Genomic DNA, 21401 nt, shown 5'->3' on the forward strand with positions numbered 1-21401 from the left:
ATGTCATTCAAGTGCCAAAAGAGCCTTGTCGTACGGTATACTGACCAGCAAGTCCAGTAAGTGAATAATTTAAAAGGAAATGTAATACTATTGAGTCAGTGGAATAACTCGGGAAGCACCGTTAGTCGCACGGGTGTGTTTGGTTTCGTCTGTTTGCGTTGAAACAATACCGCATGCAAATAACTGCGCGGGCGCAGCTGCGCGCGGCCACTACCTTCCCGAGTCCCTACGAGAGATATTTAAGGTAATAGGTATTCTTACAGTAGCTTCCCAATATATTTACAATAATATAATTTTTGTACGACAAAACATTCACAGTTACAAAAAAATCAGTGATCTCCATGATAGGCAAACTAGAAACAAAAATAAGCTAGCTACTCCTGCGCTCCGCCTCTGGAAGGTGCGAAAGTCATTTGTGGGAATGAGTGTAATATCTATATATATAAAAGGAGAAGGTGACTGACTGACTGACTGACTGACTGACTGACTGATCTATCAACGCACAGCTCAAACTACTGGACGGATCGGGCTGAAATTTGGCATGCAGATAGCTATTATGACGTAGGCATCCGCTAAGAAAGGATTTTTGAAAATTCAACTCCTAAGGGGGTGAAATAAGGGTTTGAAATTTTGTAGTCCACGCGGACGAAGTCGCGAGCATAAGCTAGTTTTATAATAAAATTCCACAAGCAATTTTAGACTTGCCTTTACACAAGTTTAAAAGATGTGTTAAAAGTATGCTCCTAAAAAAAGCATATTATACAGTCGCAGACTATGTAAACGATAAAAAAGCTTGGATTTGACTCGCTCCAGCAATGCACGGGGCTGCAATGGCTTGTATAGTACGGTATAATAACATTGTAAATTGAAAAATTAAAAAGAGCAACCGCCGAGTTTCTTGCTGGTTCTTCTCGGTAGGAACGGCATTCCGAACCAGTGGTAAATTAAAATTACCTGACTATTCATAAGCACTTTTAAAAAGTTTACATGAATAAAAAAACATTCTATTCTATTCTATTCTATTCTACTTGCTCTAACGTCGTGTTTAAAGTATCTATCGCAAAAGAATGAAGAAATATCTTGTCTTTTTTAAAATATAAAATCAACACCTAGATAACAATAATCCTACAAATCCTAACCCATATTATAATGCAAAAGTTTTTTTTGTTAGTTTGTCCTGCAATCATGCCTCAATGAAGCAACGTTTTTTTCATGGATATAAGTAACATAGGCTACTAATTTTTATTCGGAAAAATTAAAGAGGGGATTCCTACGGGATTTAAAAAAAAACCTAAGGCGGACGAAGTCGCAGGCATCATCTAGTTTTAAGTATAACGTAAACCTTCACCAAGAAAGGATTTTAAATAATTCCAACTAGATAGCGAAAAACCTAAATCCCGCAGGGAAAAAGCTAGTCAAACAATCTTCTTCTTCTTCTTCCTTACCTTATCCCACGCTACGTGGGGTCGGCACAACATGTCTTCTTCTTCCACTCATTCCTGTCATTCGTCAACGTATTATCCACTTCTTTTTCACGCATATCCTCTTTCACGCAATCCATCCACCTTTTCTTTGGTCGTCCTCTCCTCTTTTTTCCTTCCGCATGCATACTTAACATTCTTCTAGTGACATGGCTTTCTTCCCTCCGCATTATATGCCCATACCATGCCAGCCTATTACCCCTCATCTTTTCTACCACTGGCGCTACTTTCAAACTACCCCTTATATATTCATTCCTTATCTTATCCATCCTTGTCACACCACACATCCATCTCAACATTCGCATTTCAGTCGCATGTACTCGCCTTTCATCCGCAAACGATTCATCAAACGATAATAAAAGAATTTTTGCGCGCTCTCGTATCGACATCCCATTCCACGCTACATTCTACTACCGCCATCGTGGCACTGTAGTAGGCAGATCAATGATCACACCCATTTTACTCTTGTTTTATTCTTTTACTATACAAAAAACCGGCCAAGTGTGAATCAGACTCGCGCACCGAGGGTTCCGTATTCAGGTATTTTTTTCCACATTTTGCATTATAAATCGAAAACTATTATGCATAAAATTAAATATTTTTTTTTTTAGAATATACAAGTTCTTTCAAATGATATCACACTTGATATAGTTATCTTCCTTTGATAATTGAAAATACTAATTATTTGGTCATGAACACATTTTAATTATTTTGGTGATGTAACTACAAATTCGCGGCTTTCGGATTTTTTCTTTACCCTGTGCTATCAGGCCTACCTACCTACCAAATTTCATGTTTATAGATCAACGGGAAGTAGGTACCCTATAGGTTCTTAGGTACTTGACAGACACGACAAACGGACGGACAGACAACGAAGTGATCCTATAAGGGTTGAGGTACGGAACCCTAAAAAGCGTAATTTCACGCCACAATCCCATTCAAAAAAGTATTTTTATTGGCGTGACGTGCCAACGAGTAGATTTATATCATTAAGCATCTACAGACGAACCAATTTCCAACTCCAACTTAGTACGCTGGTAGCCAACTGATTTTAGTTGGCTTTAGGTACACAAGTTGTGATTAAAAATAACAATTGGCCGGCCAAAAAACTAAAAAGTAAACTTTTCACATTTGACAATCGCACGATACAGCCACCATTGAATTTAAAAAAAAAAATAGGTAGGTTTCACTCGGGTTGATGTAAAGATTCTACCCCAATTCATCAAAGTCTGTCCCGGTCAGCCAAAAAGATTATTTAAAAATTATTAGTAGGCATTTTCATAGTGAATTATTATATTCCTCTTTTTTAAAAAAAAAATATTCTTGAAACACTTGGCTATATTTTTCCAGGTGCATATATCATATTGTGGTGTCGACTTGATTGTAAATTGCAATACATCTCTGCTTTTAGGGACCGCTAGCCGCTAGGGCGCTTTTGGATTGCTCCTTCTCCTGGTTAGTGGTTACAAGTCAAAATCTTTTTTGGACTACCAGATGTTTGGCGTAGTAGGTAAGTGAGCAATCTAGTTGCATTTTTCAAGTAGTTACGCTTGAATAAATTAGTTTTGAGTCCGTATTGGCTCGTGTCGTCACCTGATTGTATGTCGGCACGTGTAGAGACGGCGTTGTGATTCTCGTTACAGCGCACAGGTGTTAATGAACGACGCGGAGGGCCTCGTTACGTCATCTAAGTGTTAAAAAGGCCCTAGAGAACATAATTCAGCGTCATTTGAGTTGTTTGCACGCGGGTGCGAACCCGGGACAATCAGCGCTCGAACAGAAGCACCTCAGACTCGGTTGGAAATTGTTGAAAGTGTGTGAAAAATAATGAGCGAATTGTCATTTTGTGTGTGCACTTGTATGGCTATCTTTTTTTAAGTTGGAGTGTATGAAAATGTTGTAATGTTGTATTTTCATGCGGTGTGTTTTTCATTCATTGAAAGGAAAACAGTTCTTCTTGAAATTCAAAGTCAAAGTCGAATAAAATTTATGCAACATAAGTACCACTTTTTGATTATCAATAAGTTGGATTTGTAAGATAATTGACCGGCAAAGCGAGGTCTCTGAGTCTACTTGAATGAAATTGCACATTACTAGATTTAGGTTTTTAAAAATCCCGTGGAAACTCTTTGATTCTCCGGGATAAAAAGTAGCCATGTTTATCCCCGGGATGCAAGCTCTCTGTACCAAATTTCGTCAAAAGCGGTTGAACGGATGGGCCGTAAAAAGCTAGCAGACAGACAGACAGAAAGGCATACTTCGCATTTATAATATTACTATTGAAGTATGGAAGTATATATATTTGCGAGAATGGGAACGACAAATAAAATCAATTGAGTACATAAATAAGCACTTAAGTTATATGCCAAATCATCCGTCGACAGAGCACTACACTAATGTACCTACGGGTAGGTACATTGTCACTTGTCACCGAAAGTGACTGATCATATTTCTGATGTATTTCTACGTCGCAGCTATGTTTGCTAGGGTGAAATATTATGTTAGTAAGTAAAGTGGAAAATAGGGGAAAATATGAAAATAGTGACGGATTTTGGGGAAAATTACTGAGAATCGACAGAAAATATAAGAGGTCCCTAACCTAAGTTCCGTAGGTAAAATTAAAAACCTACCGAATGGCTTGTAAAAACTTGGTACAAAAGTACAAAACACTATTCTACATAATATACCTATCGATCTTAGTCTACCTATAACGATAAAATAATACTTCCTCCGATTAAAAATTTTCAAAACATAAAATAAATTAATGTAATGTGTCGTCCATTTACATAGTCCATAGATTTATTTTCAGGTTGGTAGGTAAAGTCCGCGATAGGTTGAGATGACAATCGGGGTATGAGGCAGGGGGGAGAGGGGACGCCCCGCACACCCGCGTCACTCGCGCTCTGCCGGACCAGGTCGCCATCTCAACCTGTCGCGTATTATAACATCTACCGTCAATCTACCATCAATCATCTCAGTACAAACCGGTGGTATAGTAATAACTTTATCATAAGAAAGTAGCACATGCTATCCTACATGAAATAAATAAATTCCTTTCATTTATTTTCATTTATATGTTTTACTTGCTAATTAATGCCTGCGACTTCGTACGCGTGGATCCAGATTTTTGAAAATCCCGTGGGAACTCTTTGATTTGCTAAAATAAAAAGTAGTCACACTCTCCAGGTACCCATCCTATACCCATGCAAAAAATCTCGTCGATCCGTTGCTCCGTTGCGACGTGATTGAAGGACAGACTAACAAACCAGTAAATCAACAAACAAACACACTTTCACATTTATAATATGTGTACTGATATTTTATTTTATTTCCATAACAAATATAGGTATTTTAGTATTTAAACTACCGTGAGTGATTTCCATTCTAAATAATATCTGTCCCGGCTTTACTCACAATGACAATGGATGGATGCAGTGGCGTGCACAGGGTTTCAAGTCAGGGTAGGCACTAGTTAAGTAGGAACCTGTTCACTGGCAGTTCATAATGAAAAATAAGCATTGAGCTATTACAACTGGGGTAAGCAGTGCATTTATGCCTCTATGACCTGCACGCCACTGGATGGATGCTACCCTCAGCGTGGAAACCGCTTTTTGATGCTAAGACAAGGGCATCAGTCGTGGGACGGGACACCATTAGCTCCGCGTGCCTGGATGTCGGTGACGGTTCCAGTGATGAAGAACAGCAGGAACTGTCGGGAGACGATCGGCAGCTGTCTCCCCCCCACCCCAGCCACCCTCACAACGGGCGCTACGGGCAGCGGCACGTGCGTCCCGCAGTAAAAAGTCCCCGCGGCGCGTGCGCGAAAGGACTCCCTTGAAAAAGGACCCCGTATGGGTTCGAAACTAGTCGGGCTAACGTCGACTACACACGTGAGTACAGCCGGGACACATATTATTTAGAAATATAGGTATATAAATAGGTTCTTAACACCCTCTTGATGACTTGTCTTGTCTTTCATTTCAATTATGAGATAGGGCCTCATAGGTGCCTACCTAATCTAACCGAAAACATTTTACTTACAGATACGGCGCGGGGAAGTATAAATTAACATACCGCTAATGCGTACAGCCATTGTCTTCGTCTTGACTGTTGGGTAATGTTTATGTACAAACAGCGCCGCGTAGCTTGTAGGTGGCTCCTGCTGCATAATACGGAATACCTACTACATCTTGCAAGGCCTGAGAGCCTCAATAGCTCAACGGTTAAAGTGGACTGAAATCCTAACCGGCGGTTAAAATTCTCGGCACTATTGTGGTACCTACTCCTAGCACAAGTTTTACGCTTAGTAGGAGGGGAAAGGGGAGTATTAGTCATGATTAATAATATGGCTAGTATTCTTTAAAAAAACCGGCCAAGTGCGAGTCAGGCTCGCGCAACGAGCCTGACTCACGAGGGTTCCGTACCACAGTCGTATTTTTTCAACATTTTGCACGATAATTCAAAAACTATGACGCATAAAAATAAATAAAAATCTGTTTTAGAATGCACAGGTAAAGGACCTTTCATATGATATCCCACTTGTTGTAGTTATCTTACTTTGAAAATTGAAAATACTAATTATTAGTTCATATACCCACAATTTTTTAGGGTTCCGTACGGAACCCTTATAGGATCACTTTGTTGTCTGTCTGTGGGGTAGTGTAGTAGTGGGGTATTATATGAAAGGTCTTCACCTGTGCATTCTAAAACAGATTTATATTTATTTTTATGCATCATAGTTTTTGAATTATTGTGCAAAATGTCGAAAAATACGGCTGTAGTATGGACCCCTTAGTGCGCGAGCTTGACTCGCACTTGGCTGGTTTTTTTTTAATTATAGACTAGCGCTTGGCTGCTTCTCATAAGTCATCGATTACTGATCGAAAATCGTGATTTTTAAAAAAAAAATTTATAATAAGCGTATACCAGATATATACATTGTTTTTCTCTCGCCAAACTGGTGAGCCAGTTCATCGACAGTCGAATAAGTCCCTCGGGCGTCATAACTATTTCTCGGGAATTCTGGCACCATCCGGGTATTTTTTCTTGTCGCCCGCATGCAAAGTGGGCACTTTATTCAGCGCACGCGCAGTTTTATCGATAAGTCCCACGATCGATTCCGTTTTAAACGTCCATTCGAATCCTGAGTTGACTCGAGAGATCGGAGGTTTCGAGTAATACCACTGTTTAGTAATCATACAGTTTGCCATACTTATGTTATTCATATGGACAGTTAAGGTTACGGTCCGTAGGCCGCAGCGCATCGTATTGCAAAATTTACAACCACTCGCACTGCCAAGGGTCACTGGTAGAGATCTCTCATAGAGATAAGTGCTTTCCTGTCCACTTTTGCTTTCTTTTTCTCTTTACTGTAAATGTTTTAGGTACAAATAAATAATAAAAGAGTGCCAACCACATTCAGTGGTGCGACCTGCCTGTAGTCATACAAAATGTACAAAAGCGATGTGCAAAAGAATTTTTGCAATGCAATGCGTTACGGAACTTGTGGTGTGGTCTCAATCCTTACGTATAAAAAAAAGCCTTTATTGCTATCTCAATACTTATCTCAACAGTTTATTTCATCAAAATCAGATAAACTGTTGGGCCATTTAAAGTTAGCAGACAGACAGACAGACACACTTTCGCATTTATAATATTATTATGGCTTTGGCAGCTAGTTACTTTAGTAACCAATTTTTAATAGAGTTGTCACATCAAGTGATTTCGCATTTCCAATTTTGTTTTTTCCTAACGGTATGGTTGCTAAGCTGTGGTGACACCATGATTAGAAATACAAATGGCTGCATTAGGATAACAATGTGTGGTATAAAATTTGCAAATAATAGACGGATAAGCTGTAATTGTGTTTATTATATTACAATTTAAAAGTTAAATCATCATCATCATCATGATCAACCCATAGCACGGGTTTCTTCTCAAGTATGAGAAAAGTTTGGCCATAGTCCACCACGCTGGCAGAGTGCGGATTGGCAGACTTCACACACCTTTGAGATCATTATGGAAAACTCTCAAGCATGGAGGTTTCCGTATGATGTTTTGCTTCATCGTTAAAGCAAGTGATATTAAATTACTTAAAAGGCTCATAGATCCAAGATCCGAAAAGACAGTGGTGCGTGCCCTGGGTTGAACCCCCAAGCTCCGATTAGAAGGCGGACGTCCTAACCACTAGGCTATCACAGCTGTTCTCTCAATTCCCGATTTCTCATTCGGTTAAAATTAGATAAAATTCAACCCCTAAGGGGCTAAAATAGGTGTTTAAGTTAATTTTTTGTAGTTCATGCGGACGAAGTCGCGAGCATAAGCTAGTTTGAAATAATTAAAAAATACGCAGAGACTAGAGGGAAGTTGAAAATCGGTTCCTTATTCTAAGAAAAATCGAAGATCTTAAGAAGTCTGTGTTCATGTCAAAGTTTCGAGGTGTTACGATTTTAAAATAATTTTTTTGCAGCAACATGTTTGCATAAAGATGAATAAACATTCAACATTGGGCGGAAACCCGCTAAATACATTATCATACATAACGATTCGCGAATACAGCATTGTTCCGCCCACGCGGCGCCCGCGCACCGCAACACACTAACAGTACCCGTAGTATAAGATTTTACGTCTCACCAAACGAAACCAAATTCGAGAGTCGAAATACTTCCGCGTTACAGTAAAATGGACCTAAACAGCCTTGAATTGAAGTCAAATATTCAATGCCACTGATTTTAATTTCGCAATGTTTCCGCTTGGAGCGCTGGCTGTAGAAGTGTAGAAAAACTTGAGTTTTAAAACAAGGTATTTTAGATCCAGTTTACTGTAACGCGGAAGTATTTCGACTCTCGAATTTGGTTTGGTTTGGTGAGACGTAAAATCTTGTACTACGGGTACTGGAATACCTGACTTGTAGAGATCAAGTACAAAACAGACATGCAATAAAAATGAGATTCATAAAACATGCCTATTTTGTTAAAAAGTTGATATGTTTGCATTTATTTAATGTGTGTTACTCGTAAGGATTAAGCAGAAAATAGGTGTGCCAAAAAGCTTTTTAATAAATGTTACTCTGATCTATATGACTGGGAATGAAGATCATAAGACAATCACAGATCACAAGAGCACCCTTAACTAATACACCCAAAACTACTTTTTATCGCAGTTTTTAAAAGCCTCTATCCACGTGGACGCAATCGCTGGCATCATTTAAATAAGTATTAATAAAATCTTTGAAGAGGTCTAATGTTTAATGTACACACTGTTCATCGTGGTACCATATTTTATTTTGTTTTATTAATTGTATATTTTATATAATATAAATATATTTTTTATACTTTGCCATACCTAATAGGGGTGACCGAGGTGACTCTATTTCAAAACATGAAATAGAGCCACCTATTTTAATGACACTTTAAAATTTAAATTAAGTAAAAAATACATTGATTTCACATTTAAATTAATAAACTGTTCCTGTATTCACCCGTAAAAAAATTATGCTAGTTAAAAAGTAGGTTTATATTTTAACCCTCATGGATCTGTCTGCCCCTGTATATTGTTTGCCAAGTTAAATGTCAATTAAAGTAATCAAAACAGCTGTCGGGAACGATTACAAGGCGCGGGAGGCGGCCTGCAATTATTATATTATTGAATACAAGTTTATAGGTAATACTGAATGACTAGGTACATGACTCCTATTCAATTTTATGCACAATTAACTCCGTAGCCATAGATTGGTATTTGTTATTTTATTTTATACATTAGTAGCTTATGCTCGCGACTTCATCCGCGTGCACTACACAAATTTCAAATCTCTATTTTACCCCCTTAGGGGTGGAATTTTCAAAAGTCCTTTCTTAGCGGATGCCTACCTCATAATAACTATCTGCATGCCAAATTTCAGCCCGATCCGTCCAGTAGTTTGAGCTGTGCGTTGATAAATCAGTCAGTCAGTCAGTCAGTCAGTAACCTTTTTCTTTTATATATTTAGACTAGATGATGCTCGTGACTTTGTCGTGGAGTTAGGTTTATTAAAAATCCGATGGGAACTCTTTGATTTTCCGGGATAAAAATTAGCCTATTAGCCCATCCCCGGGACGCAAGCTATCCCTAAGTATACCAAATTCCGTCAAAATCAGTTGAACGAACAGGTCGTTAAAAGCTAGCGGACAGACAGACAGACAGACAACACTTTTGCTTTTAAGCACCTATATTATTAGTATTAGTATGGAAGTATGGATTAACTTAGAATTTAATAACTTAATAATTATTCGCCTTGGCTGCGTAACGCATTTAACCTAACCTCTACAGTAAGGCCTCCTACGCACTGGCGACCATGGTCGCCGCGACCTGGCCGCGGCGGCCAGTGAATTCTGGACTTTATATGGCAATCGCTATAGCCCCTACGCACTTAGCGGCCAGCGACCAGCGGCCACCGTTGGCCGCGGCGTCCAATTTGATGCCACGCGACCAGCGACCAATCGTGGCCGTCGAGAACATCACTTCTGTATTAAAATTCATCAGTGCTACCGCATCGGCCGCGGCGACCAGACGTGTAGCTAGCTACAGAGTGATTATTTTACAATGGCCAATTTCGACACGGAAAGGTTCATAATTGAAGTTGAAAATAGAAGAGGTTTATGGGATTTAGCATCAAATGATTACTCCAATAAAGTCCAATGAAGTCGACTGCAAATTTTTCGGCCGTCCACATGTCGCGCTTGCCTACGCACCGGCGACCATAGCCGCGGCGGCCTGGCCGCGTCTATGGTCGCCAGTGCGTAGGAGGCCTTAAGGTGTGATTCCGAACCACGCTGCACGCAGCAGCGCGGCCGCAACAGTGCTGCCACCAGCTCGAAATGTAATGTCTAATAAGCTTATAGAGATTGTATGGGGACCAATAGTGCCGCGACAGGACTGTGACAGCTGGTGACAGCACTGTTGCCAGCGCTGCTGCGTGCAGCGTGGTTCGGAATCATACCTTTAGGTATGGTGCATGGGTGAATGCAGTATTAAGGGTCGTGTGGGTGGTTAATGATATACAGTAGGTACCAAATACATTGATTACAGATTTCTTGCAACCAAACACGGTTAGAAATTAGTACCCTTATTATAAATGCAAAATTGGTTTATTGGTTTGTTGGTTTGTCCTCCAATCACGTCGCAACGGTGCAACGGATTGACGTAAGTTTTTGCATGGGTATAGATAAAGATCTAGAAAATGACATAGGCTACTTTTAAGCCCGGGAAATCAAAGCGTTTCCACGAGATTTTTAATAAACCTAATTCCACGCGGACGAAGTCGCGGGCATCAGCTAGTGACTTCATAGCTGTAACTAATGCGATCAATCATTACGCATAATTAGTTTTTCGATACGATTATTTCGATGCAATTTGCCAATGGGCAACGCACACCTGCAGAGTGAAGTAGCGGCGAGGCAGTATACAGAGTCTTCTGTGCAACTTTAACTCAGCTTTATTTACTTACAGTCATTTAACAGGGTTGAAATTGGTCTTCTGGTAATATTTACGAAAGGGAGTTTAAATAATTTTAAATATTTAAGAAGAATTTTCAATAAGTCAACCGTGACCTGGTAGCCAAAAGTGCTCCGGATGCGATATCCAGAGGCTGGTTCGAATGGCAATGCATCACCACTCCCCGCCTCGTCTCTTTGGTCCTAAGTCCGTTTCGCGTGCGGCGCCGTATGACGACTCGGAACGCATCGTGTGGTATGGTACAGCGATGACGCACCAGCACCGCTCAGGTGCCGCACCGCCATCGCAACGCATCGTGAGGTTTCACTCTAAAGTAATTAAATCTCAGTGTGTTATTGTCGAGTTTGTTCGCTACGCCTCGGCTCCGCTCCATTCAGAAGGCGTGAGTTGAGCCTAATGGATATTGAGAAACATAATAAATGACAAAAAAATATGGTTTTATTCAATTTATTTTTTATAGAATTCTAATATAATTACTTCTAACCTTTTATATTGAGTCGTTTGAACTCTTCGTTCCTTTATTATCTGCAACAAAAGATATTATAATATTTAATTTAATATAGGTTAAATTTCATAAAATAGTATAGTGGGTATAATGTAATAATAGGTCGAAAAAAACGACTCAAGCGCCATTTTAACTCTATGGGTCAACTGTTATGTCTAAAGTACGCACATACCCTAAAATTAAAGTATGTGTGAGTACTTTGTTACGAAATACACAAGCACACGCACACACACACATACACATACGCACAAAAGTTTGTGTGTCTATGTTTGGTAATACATATCACGGAAAATCTAACAGTTCCCACGGGATTTTGACAAATAAGTATACAGGGTTATTGGGGATGCCAATATCTTGACATCCGCGGATGCGAATGCGGATGTTTGAATCAATCGGATTATATTATATTATGTGATATGTGACTGTTGAACATTATAATTCTAAAAAATAAAGTTATAAAATAGCTTATTAATAATAGATAATAAGAAAATAAATTTTGCATGCCCACTGTATGGCGGATTGTAGCTGTAAATAAACCACTGTAACACCATCATTGTACCTGCAATCGTGCAAATAAATGATTTGATTTGATTTGATTTGAATGCGAATACCAATTTATAACAAAGTGTAGGGACGTACATCACGGTGGTCTTGTAACCCCATGGCGGAGCTCCACGGCGTTTACGACATCCTGCCAGTACATTATGGTCTGTTTACGTGTTTATATCGGCTTGGTGTGATCAGGCACCCAATGTGTAATGCTCATATACCTAGTGGGAAAAATTCACAGTTCCCTTCCGAGACACATTGCAATCGAGTTTAGTTCTCATGGCCCCTTACCCGAAGGGTGCCAACAGGACCTTCTGTGGAAGCCTCCGCGATTCGTTCGTCTGTCCCTCCGTCCGTCTGTTTGTCTATCTGTCTGTCTGTCTGTCTATCTTTCAGTGGGTTGCATAGCTCATGAAACGTTAAAGGTAGGGTTCAAATTTTGCACAGATTTACACAGAGTGTATTTCTATTGCCGCTATGACAACAAAAAAAAATTCAAATTATCGCATGTAAATAAAAGAATTAAATAGTGCATTAGAAGTATGTAATCTTGTACGACGGTAAGGAACCCTTCCGATCATCATCATCATTGCCAGATTACTACTGAGTAAGTAGGTACGGGTCTCTTCTCGGAATGAGATTTGTTTGGCCATAGTTCACCACGCTGACCAAGTACGAATTGGCAGACTTCGCACACATGAAGAACTCTTAGGTGGTGTAATAATGTTTTGTAATAGGTATGCGTTGAGCTTAATTACCACATAATCTCTTCATACGTGGTTATTGGTCAAGTCATTAACACCGAGCTCATGACCACCGTGTAGGACGCAGGGTCTATTTACTCTAACTATTACTGAGCACTTTAGACACCACCAGATTAGCGTTTAATGTAAATTAAATAGCTGTTGTAGCCTAGTGGTTAGTCGGCCTCGTATTGAGGGTCGGGGGTTCGATCCCGGCACGCACTACTAACTTTTCGGAGTTATAAGCAATTAAATAGGATCACCTGCTTTATCGGGGAAGGCAAACATCGTGAGAATCCTGAAAACATACCTACACTGCTTTTTTTGGACAGTCGTGTAAAAAGACCGACCAAGTGCGACTCAGACTCGCGCACCGAGAGGGTTCCGTACTACAGTCATATTTGTCCACATTTTTTACGATAAATCAAAAAATATTATGTATAAAAGTAAATAAAAATTAGTTTTAGAATGAACAGGTAACAACTAACAGCCCTTTCATATGATAACCGTCTTGGTTTGAATCTAGTAATCTTAGTTTGAAAGTTGAAAATACTAATTATTTGTTCTTGAACACATTTCAAGTTTTTTTGTCATGTAACCACAGGGTTTTCAGATTTTTCCCTTTAGGTGTGCTATAAGACCTACCTACTTGCTAAATTTCATGATTATAGGTCAACGGGAAGTACCCTATAGGTTTCTTGACAGACATACAACGTAACTTGATCATATAAGGGTTCCTTTATTCCTTTTCAGGTACAGAACCCTAAAAATTGTCACTTATTAAAAATTCATTTTGTCTACATTTTCAAAAAATGTAGAAAAAAATAGGTCACACCACACCACTCATGAGATATTTTATATCGAGGCACACTCTGCCGGGCTTAGCGAGTATCGGGAAAGACCGTAGCGCCGCCCCGCGGGGATGAGTGTCATATTATAATACATTCCCGAGCACGTTCCCACTCGCGCTAATTTGTGCCTCCGTATAATTACTGGGACATACAATCCAGCTAGGTAGGTCCCATTTTGAAAAAGAGGTCAGCTGCTGAATCCAACTCGGTTGGGCAGCGTTCAGGAAGCTTCGAGATGTCTTCTTGTCCAAAATCCCTCGTTGCTTGAAGACCAAAGTCTTCGAACAGTGCGTGTGGGCCTCATTGCTTGAAGACCAAAGTCTTCGAACAGTGCGTGTGGGCCTCATTGCTTGAAGCCCAAAGTCTTCGAACAGTGCGTGTGGGCCTCATTGCTTGAAGACCAAAGTCTTCGAACAGTGCGTGTGGGCCTCATTGCTTGATGACCAAAGTCTTCGAACAGTGCGTGTGGGCCTCATTGCTTGAAGACCAAAGTCTTCGAACAGTGCGTGTGGGCCTCATTGCTTGAAGCCCAAAGTCTTCGAACAGTGCGTGTGGGCCTCATTGCTTGAAGACCAAAGTCTTCGAACAGTGCGTGTGGGCCTCATTGCTTGATGACCAAAGTCTTCGAACAGTGCGTGTGGGCCTCATTGCTTGAAGACCAAAGTCTTCGAACAGTGCGTGTGGGCCTCATTGCTTGAAGACCAAAGTCTTCGAACAGTGCGTGTGGGCCTCATAAGAAAGGTTAGAGTCACTCAGCGAGTCAGTGGGCGATGGAGAGAGCTATGCTTGGGTCTCTCTACGTGATCAAATCAGAAATGTGGGAGAACCAGAGTAACCGACATAGCTCAGCGCGGTTGCGAAGCTGAATTGGCAATGGGCATGTTGGTAATGTTGATGATAATTTTCTAAAAAATATAGAAAAATAGTTCACACCACTCATTCTGGGTCATATAATCCAGCTAGGTAGGTCCAATTTTGAAAAAGAGGTCAGCTGCTGAATCGAACTCGGTTGGGCAAAGTTTAGGAAGCTTCGAAATGTCTTCTCGCCCAAATTCCTAAGTGTTTGAGGACTGAAGTCTTAAAACAGTGCGTGTGACATAATAGTTAATATGGATCTGAGACTTGTTTGCTAACTATGGGCCTCATAAGAAAGCTCAGAGACACTCAGCGGGCGATGGACATTGACTGGGTTACGAAGCTGAAGTGGCAATGGGCAGGGCACGTATTTCGAAAAACTAATAGACGTTGGGGTCTCGCAAGGTGCTGGAATGGCTGACCGACAATGCACCCTATCTCGTAGGGCTACACAATACAAACATAATACAGCACCTTTGCCGGCGAAGACGGTTACGCCACGGCCTCGGGGAGTAACGGACTAACCAGTAGTCTAACAACTCCACCCATCCCAACGTCATCCTAAGCCGTAGTCCGAGCCTCACAGGAGGTGCCCTTAGGCGACCGGAGTCAAATTATGTCTTCGAGCCCTATAGAGCTCACCCCTAGGCGGAATATTTGACAGATGTCGATTTACTCCAGCTCCTCACTCTAGTTTTTTTTTTTTTTTTTTTTTTTGTCGTAAAGCACTGACACCAGTACTTTACTACCATTACAATCTAGCCGATGTAAGAGGCTAATAAGCAATATTATATTAACCTAAACGTATAAACGTACTTATACCTAAGAATCTGTCCATTGACTTAGCTTAGTTTATAGTTAAGATACCTTATTGGAAGACACTTTGTTCTTGTGTTCTTTAAATTGCACTAGCACTACACTTTCACTATAACTACACTAGCTCAAAAGGCTTAGTCCTCTTAAGTCTACGTATTAGGTCTGTGTTGTCGAGGAGCTGGACAGCCTCGACGTTAACATGTTCATGGAGCCTGCGTTCGTGGGATTTAGCGTGTTTGCTAATAGCTGTGTCCACGAAGCCCATTTGGAGATCGCGATGAATGTCTACATTCCTGACGTACCAGGGTGCATTGACGATACCCCTAAGCACCCCTAAGCAGAAGATTATCTAAATGATAAAAGAGCGTGGATTTGACCTGCAGCTCGTTCCAGCAACGCACAAGACTGCAAATACTATTTTATACATGGCATAATTTTGTACCTATATCAAATATTTGAAAAGAGCAACCGCCGAGTTTCTTGCTGGTTCTTTTTGGCAGGAAAGGCATTCCGAACCAGTGGTAGATGCATCCGACTATTCGTAAGCACTTGTAAAAGTTTATACGAATAAAAAAGATTTTCATTTCATTTTCATTTCATTATTTTGGAATCGCTGAATTATTAGTAAATTGCTCTTTCTGGTACAGCCCCACAACTGGATACCATAAGTCACACTGGCATTAGGACTTGTTTGTATAATAGTATCTTATTTTTAGTCCTCACTCTAGTTCACTCTGGTTTTGGCGCATATCGGCAACAGGGATGAGTGTCATATTATAAATTCGCGAGCACGTTCCCACTCATGGTAATTTGTGCGCGCTAATTGCCCTGGTTCACTTTATAGTGCTTCATGCTGTACGGGAACTCTTAAATGTTTCACGCTAAATTCAGTAAGTATACAAAACAAACAAAAGTTCTTTAATTTAAATCTTGTCGTGCAAAATAAATGTTGCATTTTTAGGGTTCCGTACCTCAAAAGGAAAAACGGAACCCTTATAGTATCACTTTGTTGTCTGTCTGTCTGTCTGTCTGTCAGTCCGTCTGTCTGTCAAGAAACCTACAGGGTACTTCCCGTTGACCTAGAATCATGAAATTTGGCAGGTAGGTAGATCTTATAGCTGACATTTGGGGAAAAATCTGAAAATCGTGAATTTATTAGGGTTAGATCACACAAAAAAATTTAAATTGTGGTCATGAACTAATAATTAGGGTCTGTTTCACAATCGCTAGATAAACTCTATCTATCGGATAAATATGACACTTTGACAGATTTTCAATACAAAAACTGTCATAACGTCAAATTTATTCGTTAGATAAAGTTTATCTGGAGATTGTGAAACAGGCCCTTAGTATTTTAAATTTTCGAAGTGAGTGACTATATCAAGTGGGGTATCATATGAAAGGTACGATTGGAAAGGTTAGATGTGCGATCACCTTTAATTAGCAAAATCTCGACACATAGTGTTGCTATGTAATTGCTGGGTAGGATGAAGTGATTACTGAGGGTCAGGGCCGGCGGGTGGGAGGGTCCAGTTTATTTAAGCGTTTAACACATTAGCAGGGGAGGGATTTGGCGGGCGATTGAGCAAACGTAAAGGATGCGAGCGATTAGCATGGCGGCTAATGAATAGCCCGGATTTGGTCTAATCTCGAGGAGTTTGGTTCACACGCTCGGTATACAATATTATTATGTAGTAGAGGATGCCCGCGACTTCGTCCGCGTAGATTTAGATTTTTAAAAATCCCATGGGAACTCTTTAATTTTCCGGGATAAAATGTAGTAAGTCCTTCCCCGGGATGCAGGCTATCGCTGTACCAAATTTCGTCAAAATCGGTTAAACGGATGCGCTGTGAAAGGCTAGCAGACAGACAGACGGACAGACAGACAGACAGACAGATACACTTTCGCATTTATAATATTAGTATGGAAGTATGGATTACTGTCCCCCGACCTCTCGAATTATAGCTTTGCGCTCGCGCCCCCTTCCCCCTTACTAACTGACTGACTGACCGACTGTTCTATTAACGCTCAAACTACTGGACGGATCGGGCTGAAATTTGGCATGTAGATAGCTATTATGACGTAGGCAACCGCTAAGAAAGGATTTTTGAAAATTCATCCCCTAAAGGGGGTGGAATAGGAGTTTATGTAGTCCACGCGAACGAAGTCGCGAGCATAGGCTAGTCAGATATAACCCCATAAAATTGGTACAGTGAATTTACGTATAAAGGTTCCAAAAATTGGATTTCTTGTCAAGGAAGCATTTTCTTCTCTTTTGATGTTCGAGCGAACTGCGAGGGCGTGGTTCATGGTTACACTGATTAGACGGCACTAGGAAAAGGATGGAAATTGACAAAAGGAAGGCTTTGAACCTGGAAATAAAGTAATTGTAAAGAAGAGGAAAAACACTAATGAACATGAACATGTAATGTGCTTTTTATACTGAGAACCCCAGGATTTTGCTGCTGATAACAATTTAACTACCTACTCAAAATAGCAAATATGCATTTATTTGCAAAATCTCCGATTTGCAAGGTACCTACGTACAGTTTGCCTAATCTATACTTACTAATATTAATATAAATGTGAAAGAGATCTATCTCTCTGTCTGTCTGCGTGTCTGTTACCTTTTCACGGCTCGTCCGCTTAACCTACATAATATGTACAATGAAATGAAATGAAATGAAATGAAATGAAAATCTTTTTTATTCGTATAAACTTTTACAAGTGCTTACGAATAGTCGGATGCATCTACCACTGGTTCGGAATGCCTTTCCTGCCGAGAAGAACCAGCAAGAAACTCGGCGGTTGCTCTTTTCAAATATTTGATATAGGTACAAGATTATGCCATGTATAAAATAGTATTTGCAGTCTTGTGCGTTGCTGGAACGAGCTGCAGGTCAAATCCACGCTCTTTTATCATTTAGATAATCTTCAATTGTGTAATATGCTTTTTTCAGGAGCATATTTTTAATAGATTTTTTAAACTTGTGCAAAGGTAAGTCCAAAATAGTTTGCGGTATTTTATTATAAAAGGTAATACCAATACCCACAAATGACTTTTGGACTTTCCTGAGGCGGAAGGCAGGAGCTGCAAGTTTGTGTCTGTTTCTAGTTAGCCTATTGTGTAGTTCACCCATTTTCTTGTAACTAAGAATATTTTGTCTTACAAAAATTATGTTATATTATAAATATATTGAGAGGCTACAGTAAGGATATCTATTTCCTTAAATGTACAATGTACAATGTACAATGTACATGCCAGAGATGAAAATAGGCTTTATTATTTTTATTCCGGAAAATCAAAGTTTCCGCGGGATTTTAAAAAACCTAATTCCACGCGAAGTCGCGGGCATCAGCTAGTAGGCCATAAAGCTATCATCTAACCTAACCAATGAATATTATTATTTATTACATTATGCTATCGAACTTGTCATTCCCTTAGGTATTCATTTTACTGATCGTAAAGTCCGATTGTTGTCAACAAGTCACATTTGGTGTCCAACCTTTTACGTACTCCGCGGATTAGCTGACTTTTTATTAGCGAAAGTTTTATTATTTTCGATACAAAATCCGATTTCACTGAAACTTATCTTATTATACGAAGCAATCCTTTTGCGACATCAAATTATTTGTCTAGGTTTTTATTCGATACTCCAAGCCTTCCAAGCGGAATTTATGACCATTCAAATCTTTCTGTTTTCCTGTGCGAATATACTTAAATATTATTATTTGTTTAAAAAAAAAAAAGAATATTAGCCATGTTAAGTGACTAATATTCCCCTTTCCTCTCCAACTAAGCGTCAAGCTTGTGCTAGGAGTAGGTACGACAATTATAATAGTGCAACGGGCGGGGTTTGAACCGTCGACCTTTCGGTTTTCAGTTCACTCCTTTACCCGTTGAGCTAATTATAGTTTGTCCTACTTGTAAACTTACGGGCATACTTCTGGAAAAATGCATTTTTAGAAGCTGTTTTTTTGAAGCAGTATAAAGTCGGATGTTGTTTAGAAATGCCTTTACTACCAAACCAATACCAAACAAACGATGTAAAGGCACTTCGTTTTGGTGTCACTTTTTTCACACTTTCTTTTTTCCCCTTACGTTTTTGTGCGTGAGACATTTTCACACCCGGAATGTGATTGCGAAGAAGTTTAATTACTAGCAACGTTCTAGATCCGTATGAAAATGCGTTTTTTAAATAGGACGTGACCTGCTAACTGATGAATTGTGCGGTGGTAACGCATTTCACGCCTTTGCAACTTTGCACGCATTATACACGATTGCATTTTGTACTTGGATTTTGTTGCTCTCTTTTCTGCATTCACGTTTTATGGGTCAATCCTACAAACCCCTTGGTATTAGAATCATACGGGAAAAATTCCTGGAAAGGAACGTTCTGCTCGTAAAATGAAAGAAAATAAAAACAGTGTTGTGTGTTGTGTTAATAATTAAATACCTTAGCTCCAATATGAACATCTATATACTTCATTCATGTAAATTGAATTTAGCTGTCCATTTTCAAAACACTTTTTATAGGTGTAGGTAACTGTAATGTATTTACGAAAATGTAAATTGTTCATAAAATGTTATTGAATCGTTTTATATTCAAGAAGAATAAGTCTAAAATATCCATCAATCTGACAGACGAATGCCATCGATGCTCGTTGCTGCCTCGTTTAAATAAACACCACCTTGTTCATCCATTCGATAATCCGCTCTATAACTATTCAATTAAGTTCAATTTTGATTAGATAAATTACAGATTATAGCAACATTATTTTCGAGTGATATTTAAATTTCGAACGGTTTATTTATTTTCTTCTTTTTTTTGATTCTGTAATCATGTTGTGCTGCTTCTGGAATCACTTCATAAATACTGCGTTGTGATGTGACTCGTTAAATTGGACTTTAGTATCATTTATTTAAGGTGGTGTTTGGTGTGTTTTTGGATTTGTTTTGTTAAAGTCGGTCTCATATTGCATACGGGGCGGATGCTGTGGCGGGTATATTTAGAATAGAACATTGGACGGATGTACGAGGTGTAATATTGCAAGGAGCTAATGTCTTTTCGATTTTTTTTTGTGGTAGTGGCAACTCTCATGTCATTGAAAGACGAAAGAAGAAAAATACAAACGGCATTCTAAGATTTTTTTGTTCAATATGATCCGTAATTTCTTCCTAGGCAGATTTTGCAAGATATGTCCAAGTATTCCTCGGTCACAGAATATTTATATTTGCGAAATAAACATCAGACCTAAATTAAAGGTATGATAAGTATTAAACGAATATCTACTGGATTTATAGTTTATACCTACTAACTTTTTCTACTCTTTCAGTAACTCTTTCAACACAAAACCATAAATTATTTTTAGTTTCTAACTATATATAAACATTCTAATTTTTACATTTCTTGGATTGTAGAATATTATATTCGAAATTTGTAGACATGACACGTACCTATGGAATGTTAATAATATTGAATTTAATAACTATTAAAATAACTTCCACTAGTCTCTAAAATATCTAGGTACCGTAGTACCTATCTTACGATCCATACTAATATTATAAATGCGAAAGTGTGTGTCTGTCTGTCTGCTAGCTTTTTACGGCCCAACCGTTCAACCGTTTTGATGAAATTTGGTACAGAGTTAGCTTACATCCCGGGGAAGGACATAGGCTTTTCATCCCGGAAAATTGATGGGTTCCCACGGGATTTTAAAAAATCTAAATCCATCCAATCCATCAGCTAGTATTTTTATAAGATAATGTTAACATTGTCATGTTGGGTAACCCTTAACACTTTACACCTAATGTCCAGCGCTAACAAGACACATTGAATTAAGATCAATCGTCCGGACGGTTTTAGGGTTCCGCAAGAGCAAGACTTACGAGACCCTAACTCGAAAACTTTACAGCCCAGTGGTCAGCCTATACTTTCACTATACACTACTGACTACTCTAGCTCAAAAGGCTTACAAGGCCGTAATGTCGAGGAGCTGAATAGCCTGTTCGTGGGATTTACTCGTAGAATGTGTTTGCTTATAACTGTTCACTTCCTAGGCAGGAAAGCTTTAAAGTTTAATATATTATTAACCTTTAATCTTGCG

General features: G+C 39.4%; 1 protein-coding gene across 1 annotated transcript in view; it reads right to left on the minus strand.

The window, feature by feature from the left end:
- fz2 (frizzled 2) overlaps positions 1-21401 on the minus strand; it is a 223244-nt gene that overhangs the window by 141328 nt on the left and 60515 nt on the right. The window contains exon 3 of the mRNA XM_069503099.1: positions 11458-11498. The gene's annotated coding sequence lies outside the window, so the exon portion shown is untranslated. The remainder of the gene's footprint in view (positions 1-11457; positions 11499-21401) is intronic.

This window comes from Maniola hyperantus, chromosome 14 (genome assembly GCF_902806685.2).
Source record: "Maniola hyperantus chromosome 14, iAphHyp1.2, whole genome shotgun sequence".
NCBI classification, from domain to species: domain Eukaryota; kingdom Metazoa; phylum Arthropoda; class Insecta; order Lepidoptera; family Nymphalidae; genus Maniola; species Maniola hyperantus.